This window comes from Podarcis raffonei, chromosome 1, assembly GCF_027172205.1.
Source record: "Podarcis raffonei isolate rPodRaf1 chromosome 1, rPodRaf1.pri, whole genome shotgun sequence".
NCBI classification, from domain to species: Eukaryota; Metazoa; Chordata; class Lepidosauria; order Squamata; family Lacertidae; genus Podarcis; species Podarcis raffonei.
The window spans coordinates 135295554-135304269 of record NC_070602.1 but is presented as its reverse complement, the minus strand read 5'-3'; the positions used below and the strand labels follow the sequence as shown (position 1 = coordinate 135304269).

Below are 8716 nucleotides of genomic sequence, written 5' to 3'. Positions count from 1 at the left end.
GGCTCTCACTGGTGGATGCAGCACTCATGTTCTCAACTCAGGTTTTGCTGATGGCTTTAATGCATCACGCTGGCCACGTGACCCGGAAGTGTCTCCAGACAGCGCTGGCCCCCGGCCTCTTAAGTGAGATGGGCGCACAACCCTAGAGTCGGACACGACTGGCCCGTATGGGCAGGGGTACCTTTACCTTTTTAATCATAGATCACTATGGGATGTAAGTCAGGTTACAAAGCACACTGGTTAGCATTTGCAGCAGAGGTTATAATATCTGACTAAGCACAAACTGGGCCATGTCCCCCAGACTCTAATTTTGAAGAGCAGAAAGGATACTGGCATTAATGTGGTTGGCGCTCCAAGAAACAGGACTGGGCAAGTAAGCGGCACTCCTTTGAACTGCCTGGGTTTGCTGAGTTTGTTCATGCAGGTGCAGCCATCTTTGTGTCCTTGGCGATGGAGCTGGAGTCCATGGGGCTGGCTTTCTGTCTGATCTGCCCGCTGGCACCTCCTTGATGGGAGGAGGTTCTTTGGGGCTGGGAGGTGGCCCAGGCATCATGAGGCAGCTGTGATGTGGCACCCAATGTGTCTGATGGCACTGAAGCAGACTTCTCCCCCTCCCCAAAGTCTGAGTCAATGTCTTTCAGTTCTGGTGGTACCCCATTTTCCTCCTCTCCACCAGACCACTGCTGCAAGATTTTTCATGGGGTTGGGCTGTAATGTGTCATGGCTCAAATGAAACAATCTTTTTCAGTCTGTTGATTGAAATACTTTGTTCTTTTAATTTAGATTAAAAACTGTTTTGGATAATGAAAAGTTAAATTGATTTTGGGAGGGATAAAAATGCATGCAACCAGAAGCAACTTTTCCTTTATCTTAAAAGTTTGTGTTCCCATCCCTGGAGTATTCATTTTGTACCTACAGTTTCAAAAAGGTTTTAATAAAGTTTCTTATCAAGAGTTTCTGAGTAACTTAACAGTCATAAGATAAGATGACAGATTCTCTTATGGATCTGTAACTGGTTAAAGAAAAGGATGCAGAAAAACCAGTAAATGGACCATAATCACATTGGATAGATGTATGAAGTGAGGTCCTGCAAGGATCTGTATTGGGACCTGTACCTTTTAACGTGAATAATCTGAAATTTAGAGATGAGCAGTGAAGTTGCAATGTTTGTAATGACACCACATCATTCAGGGTGGTAAAAATTGTGGGGTCAAGATGGGTAACTCAATGAAAATGCTGATGTAGCAGCTGTGATAGAGGTGTATGTATTTATAGATGGTGTGGATAAAGTGGTTAGAGTTTTTTCCTTACTCTTTCATAATATTAAAACCTGGGGTGTTCCAATGAAGTTGAAAATGGAAGAGTCAGAGGGCAAAGTACTTTACATAGCACATAGTTTCAAACTATGGAATTTGCTATACTGTACAGGACAGTAGTGATGACCATCAGTTTCATTTAAAAGGAAATCGGACCAATTTATGAAAGATGAGGCAAGCAGCAATGACCACTGTGAAGTTCTGATGGTGTGTAGTGTTAAATGTGGAGGTAATTAGATTAGATGAATTAGGCTAAGTGTTGGCTGGGAGGGGGAGGGAGCGTGCTTGGAACATTGGAAGCGAGTGTGACAGGATAGGAATTTTGAGGGGCAGTTTGAATACTAGTTGGGACTGAACGTGGTTGAGAGTATATTGGGCTAGTGAGATGGAATAGGGTCAGTGTTGTTATTGGTAATAGTTTTGGGATAAATGGTGAGGGAGGATTTAGCTTATGTATTTTTGGAAAGGTAGAATAGGTAGGAGTGTTTATATTAATCAAAACAACTTCTAACCATAACAAAATACATAAATTCTAACTACATAACTAAAACCATATGATTCTGTGTGCTGAATTAATATTTGATTCCTTTTATTTGTTCTGTTATCAATAAAGTTGTTGTATTATACATGTGTTTCTTGACTGGCCTCACTAAAGGTGGAATCAGATAGTTTGTATCTATGGTGGCAGCAAAAATCAAGAGATCCTAGATACCTAGCAGGAACCCAGGTGAGGGCTGTGCACCTTAGAGAAAAGGTGGTCCAGTGAAGTTGAGGTAGATCTGAGGGTGATGTCAGAGAACCACAAAGCAGAAGCAAAGTGGTATGACACCTATTAGTCGTGATGGCTGTATGCTACCTGCAAGATCAGAGGAGGCGTAGGAATAGGACTTTCAGGATGCTGGAGAGATTCAGAAACTAAAAAGAGTGATGCAATTAAAATACTGGCTTGGTTACGGAAACAGTCTAGAATAGGTAATGTAATGTGATTAATTTCTAATTATGTTTTATTTTCTATAATGGGTAAGTACACAAACTGAAAAATCACCTTTTTTCTAAGAACAATTTCTCATTTTTAAATAACTTGTTACCATACCAAATTCTAAGTAAAAGCATAACTGGTTTTGGGAAAAATTGGTCTGAGGTCCTTTTATTTGTGCCATGTCTAAGTGCTATAACACTGTACCAAGTGTTGGGAGTAGGTTGGCTGGACTAATTAAAGTCCTGAAGGTTAAACGAGTATTTAGAGGAAGCAGCCAGAGAAAAATAAAGATATCTTCCTGGTGGCAGTGCTGAAGTTAACAAGAAAGAGGAATTGTTTTGGCTGGTTTGCTTGCCTCCCTAGCCTCTCATAGTACAAGCTTCAGACTGTGTCACCCTCCCTCTGAATATCAGTATCTTGGGAACAACAATCAGGGGAGGGCTATTTCACTCAAGCTCTGCTTGTGGGTTTCCTGCAGGCATCTTGTTGGCCACTTGTTGCTGGGCTAGAGGGAAAAGCCATCTGCACGCACACTTAGTAGTATTAGTCCCACTGAATTCAATGAGGTTTACTCCTAATTATGCGTACATAAGATTCCAGCTCTAATGGCTAAGATCAAAAGGTATGAGATGGCAGTCTCTGGTTCTTGTTAAATTCCATCAATTATTGCATGGCTTGATGCAACCACTATCCCTCAACTTCAGCCCCCTTTTGTAGCATACTTCTCTGCCTTGCAGGGTCATTTTAAGTGTGACTCACAGGTAATGTATGGGTCATTCCATATCAAGTGATCCAATTTTTTTTAACCTCATGTCATCCAGTTTTCTTAATACTTTGTACACTTGTTGAATGATCAAGACTAAGTCTAAATCTAAAATTTTAATTTTTTTTATCTCATCCTGTTTTTGAGTTATGAGGGTTTCAAATTTCATTTTTTGGGGGGGCATTGCCAGACTACACAAAAACCCTAAAAGCTCAGCCCAGAATTGAGATATTTCAAAAATAAAAACCAATCTCTTCAAATGTCATATGATGGGCCCACTTTAAAATTTAAAGTTACATAATTTATTTTTTTAAGTTATTTTAAAAAATGATTAAAATTTTTCCCCAAATTGTATTACTTCATACTCCTAAGAGCTTCCAGCAAAATTTCATCTTGGTATCTCAATGGGATAACATTAAAAACATATTTTGTACATACATGTTGGTCTTATTGGGTTCTATTTAGGATAAATGAGTCTTCTTTGGGTAAAGTATAACAGAATAAACAAGACTTCAAAGTATAATATCAGTTACTTCAGGCATTTCTTCAAAACGTTATTCAGTTAAACAGTATCTGAAAAGCTAGTGAGGCTTTTCTTTATAAAATGTGTTCCAAAGCAGAGTAATAACTTGCTGTTGCATGATAGAATTAACGCTTTGAAAGCATCCTTGTTAGTACTTCATTTCATGAACATTACAACAAAATACATATCAAACAAAATTATGGAAAAAAACTTACACATCAAATGGGTCTAAAACATTTATTCTTCCATTAATTATACTGTATACCAAACACTTTTCAATAGAATTTGTTGCACATGATGTTTCATTTTTTGTCAAAGTGTGGCCAGTTGCAGTCCTTGGTTTGACACCCGGTGTTAGAACTTCTGCTCGCCTTACCTTAAGAACATCCCAACTAGATGTGTAAAGAAATTATGATGCTGAGCCTGGCAAGTGTCAGAAGGGCAGAGTCACGTCTTCACTTTCATAGTCCACCGACAGCACACAGGTCAACCACCATTTTTTATTGTATTCACAGGTTACATACCTAGCTATCTCAGCCATATCCAGAGATTTTGTACCTCCTTCTCACTCTCACTCTCATTGCTAAAGGAGTACACTTTGGTCGTAATTTCTGTTGGACTGGATGTAGATGGAACAAAGCAATGAAATCCTGGTATTCCTTTGATTGATTTCACTGTTTCAAAGCGTTGTTTTAGGAATGTTCTTTTCTGTACTCCTCATTTGTTGAAGATGACAACTTGGTAGGAGGAGTGTTATCTTGGCACCAGTTAAAGAGTTCCAGTGGTGTCATATTTTTGTTTGCTATGTACAGTATTTTGTTGTAACTGTAAAATTTTAGATTTAAACTTAGTTTTGATAATTCAACACATATACAAAATGTTAAGAAAATTGGATGACATGAGGTAAAAAAGTAGGATCACTTGATATGGAATGACCTGTATGTGAAAAGCTTTTGGCACTTTGCATTTAGTATTTAAATAACTTTTTTGAAATTATTATACATTTAATGAATTAAAATGCATCTCCTACTTCATCAGTTGAATATGAACATTCATCATCTTTCTTTTTAGCAAGGTTCTAACATGTCAGGACTACTTACGCAGTAATCATTTTGATCACAATAGTGCACTGGCTTACAGATCAAATAAGAAAGTGTTGAGTAACTGAATGCAATCTTCAAATAGATACAACAGATTCCTAAATGACACCCTGTTAAAGGTTTGGGTGCACTCTTGCAAGGAAAAACAGTAAATAATGCTGGAAGGAATTTATGCTAGTATGTGGTCCAGTTGCTAACATATGGCTTAGGTGATGAACTGAAAACTGTTTGACACTGAACTCCTAGGTGGTTTGATGGCAAGTCACACTGTTATATGCAGTGCTATAAATGTAAATTGTGATCTATTTATGAAAAAATAAATAAAACAAGGATCATTATGAGGCTAAGTAGCAGACAGATGTTGGTTAATTGATCATCAGCAATTGTGACTATCTCTATAAAAGTCAAAATTTTAGCAGTTTGATGGAGCATTCAGATGTGTTTTAACACAATGCCAAGGCGGAAAGACATCAGCAATGCTCTTAGAGAAGCAATTGTTGCTGCCCATGAAACTGGGAAGGGTTATAAGACCATCTCTACCCAATTTAATGTGCATTATTCTACAGTAGGGGACGCGGGTGGCGCTGTGGGTAAAAGCCTCAGCGCCTAGGGCTTGCCGATCGAAAGGTCGGCGGTTCGAATCCCCGCGGCGGGGTGCGCTCCCGTTGCTCGGTCCCAGCGCCTGCCAACCTAGCAGTTCGAAAGCACTCCCGGGTGCAAGTAGATAAATAGGGACCGCTTACTAGCGGGAAGGTAAACGGTGTTTCCGTGTGCGGCTCTGGCTCGCCAGAGCAGCTTTGTCACGCTGGCCACGTGACCCGGAAGTGCCTGCGCACAGCGCTGGCTCCCGGCCTATAGAGTGAGATGAGCGCACAACCCTAGAGTCTGTCAAGACTGGCCCGTACGGGCAAGGGTACCTTTACCTTTACCTTTAGTTAAGATATGTAAACGACTGCTCTTAGGACAATAAGAGTCACAGTTCTACAGTAAGAAAGATTATTCAAAAACGGAAAACATTCAAGACAGTTCCCAATCTTCCCAGGAGTGGATGTCCCAGCAAATTCACCACAAGGTCAGACCGTGCAATTTTCAGAAGAACCGCAAGAAACCCAAGAGTTCCATCACAGGATTTAGCATCAGTGTTACAGCTCATGACAGTACAACTAGAAAAAGACTGAACCAGTATACAGTAGGTTGTTTGGAAGGGCTGTCAGGAGAAAGTCTCTTCTCTCTAAAAAGAACATGTCAGGATAGTTTGCAAAGTTGCATCTGAAGAAACTACAAGACTTCTGGAACAATGTCCTTTGGACAGACAAGACCAAAGCGGAGTTGTTTGGCCAAAATGCATAGCACCACATTTGGCCAAAACCAAGCACAGCATATCAGCACAAACACCTCGTACCAACTGTCAAGCAGGGTGGCAAAGCGGTGATGAGTTGGGCTTGTTCTGCAGCCACAGGACATGGGAACCTTGGAGTCATTGAGGTGACTATGAACTCCTCTGTACAGAGAAGTATTCTAGGGTCAAACTCGAGGCCATGCGCCCAAAAGCTGAAGCTTGGCTGAAATTGGGTCATGCAATAGGACAATGGTCCCAAGTACATCAGCAAATCTACAACAGAATGGCTGGAAAAGAAAAGAATCAAGGTGTTGCAATGACCCAGTCAAAATCCAGACCAGAGACAAATGCCAGCAAACCCAACAAACTGAAGCAACGGTGTAAAGAAGAGTGGGCCAAAAATCCTCCACCACAATGGGAGAGACTGATAGTCATCAGAAAACGATTACTTCTAGTTATTGCTGCTAAAGGTGGTGCTATTGAATCGTAAGGTGTACTTAGTTTTTCACACATGGCTTCCCCATCTTGGTTTTATTTTTGTTAAATAAATCTTGAGACAGTGTAATATGTCCTGTGTTGTTGTTCATCTGTGGTTATATTTAACTAATTTTAAAACCTAAAGAACACATGATTTGTATTATGTCCTAATATGTAAAACCACAGAATTCAAAGAGGGTGTACTTCCCCCCCCCCCATGGTAGGTAAAGGTAAGACCCCTGGACAGTTAAGTCCAGTTGAATTTGACTATGGGGTACGGCGCTCATCTCACTTCAGTTAAAGTGAGCCGGTGTTTGTCTGCAGACAGCTTTTCTGGGTCATGTGGCCACCAGACTAAATCACTTCTGATGCAATGGGACACTGTGCCGATTGCCAGAGCACACAGAAATGCTCTTTACCTTCCTGCCACAGTGGTACCTATTTATTTACTTGCACTGGTATGCTTTTGAACTGCTAAGTTGGCAGAAACTGAGACAAAGCAACAGGTGCTTATGCACAGATTCCAATGACTGTATATTATACAGTGGTACCTTGGGATGCGAACGGGATCCGTTCCGGAGCCCCGTTCGCATCCTGAACAGAAGTAAGATGTGACTGCATGTCTGCGCGTTTCGCCGCTTCCGCGCATGATGTCATTTTGACTGCGAATGCAAGAGCGGGGAAACCCGGAAATAACACGCTCTGTTACTTCTGGGTCGCCGCAGAGTGCAACCCGAAAATACTTACCCTGAAGCGTATTTATCCCGAGGTATGACTGTACAGTGGTACTTCGGTTTAAGAACAGTCTGGTTTAAGAACCATTTGGTTTACAAACTCCGCAAAACTGGAAATAGTGTCTTGGGTTGAGAACTTTACCTTGGTCTAACAATGGAATTCGAGTGGTGGAAGGGCACTGCCTGTGGGAGGCCTCATTAGGGAAAGCGCACCTCGGTTTAAGAATGGTTTTGGTTTAAGAACGGACTTCAGGAATGGATTACGTTCCTAAACTGAGGTACCACTGTACAGTCCAGGGTGATGTCCCTTACTCCTGAGCTGAAGTGACAGAGGGGTTGCAATCTAATTTTTTCTGGGCTTGTCCTAAGGCATTTTGTACCTTAGATGGAAAACCCAGATGGGTTCTATCTCCAGTGATACGTGAGAATAATAATTTATATAGCCTCCTCAATGCATTTGCTGAGTAGGAAACAAACGTAGGTCTCTGTCCTCACAATATATACTTGCACATTTATGCTGTTTTTGTACCAGAGCTGCGAGTTCGCTCGGGCCCAGGGCGAGATCCGGGGCGTTTGGGCGGGGTCCGAGGTGGGAGGCAGGCGGCTGGGAAAGGAGGCCTCCTCACCTGGCCTGGCGGCGGGGGGGGGGAGAGCGAGGGGCCGCATTCCCCGGGCGAGGCGGGGGGGAGGCCTGGAGCTGCCCCTCGTCCCCCCCCCCGTCTGCGCGCGCGCTCGTGTGCGGGAAAGGACCCCCGCCCGCCCGCCGAGATGCGGAGCCCGGTCTTGGGCGGCTTCGGGGACGCGCCTCCCGCTCCCGGCGCAGCCCCCGCCTGCCGAGCTCGCCTCCCCTCCACTTCCGGTGCGGAGGGGGCGGGGATGTTTTATTTTTTCAGGGCGGGGGAGAGGAAGAAAAAGGGAAACGGGGCTATTAATAGCGCCGCTGCCTGATTGGCTTAGGGAAGCAATATATATATATATAAATATATATAAATATATATATATATATCAAGCGGATTTTTGACCACGTGATTTTCCATCCGAAAACTCCAAGATGGCGGGTGCCGTCACGGGCTGATTCCGTTGGCGGCGCGCGCACCGCTGTGCCAGCGCCAAAGGGCCCGTCGGGCGCGTGTCCCGCTCTCCCTTCTCCCCGCCGCCGCCGCCGCCGCCGTGAGGGTCCCTCGCCGCCGCCGCCCCTTAGCCTCCCGTCTTCGCACGCAGGTCAGTGTAAGCGGCGGCGCGACTTCCCCGCCGACCCTCCTCCCTCCCTCCCTCCCTGGCGGCGGCTGCGGCGGGGGGGGCAGTTCTTCTCGCCCGGCACTCGCGGGGGGGGATGAGGATGGTTATTGTTATTGTTATTATTCCCCTCAGTAGTCGTGTTCTTCAGGTCGGGCGGCGAGGATGCGCTGCCCCCCCCCCGCTTTAAAGAGATGAGCCGCTTTCGCCTGCTGCCTTCCAAAGGCGCCTTTTTCGCCGCCCCGATTT

General features: G+C 43.7%; 1 protein-coding gene across 8 annotated transcripts in view; it reads left to right on the top strand.

Moving 5' to 3' along the window:
- The first annotated feature begins 8390 nt into the window (after positions 1 to 8390).
- The window catches only part of HDAC4 (histone deacetylase 4), a 119476-nt gene continuing 119150 nt past the window's right edge, over positions 8391 to 8716 (top strand). For 5 of the 8 annotated variants that reach the window (XM_053364043.1, XM_053363997.1, XM_053363978.1 and 2 more), the window contains exon 1: positions 8392 to 8452. The gene's annotated coding sequence lies outside the window, so the exon portion shown is untranslated. Of the gene's footprint in view, positions 8453 to 8716 lie in introns of all 8 variants that reach the window. The other 3 variants (XM_053364026.1, XM_053364017.1, XM_053364052.1) reach the window with 2 other exon arrangements.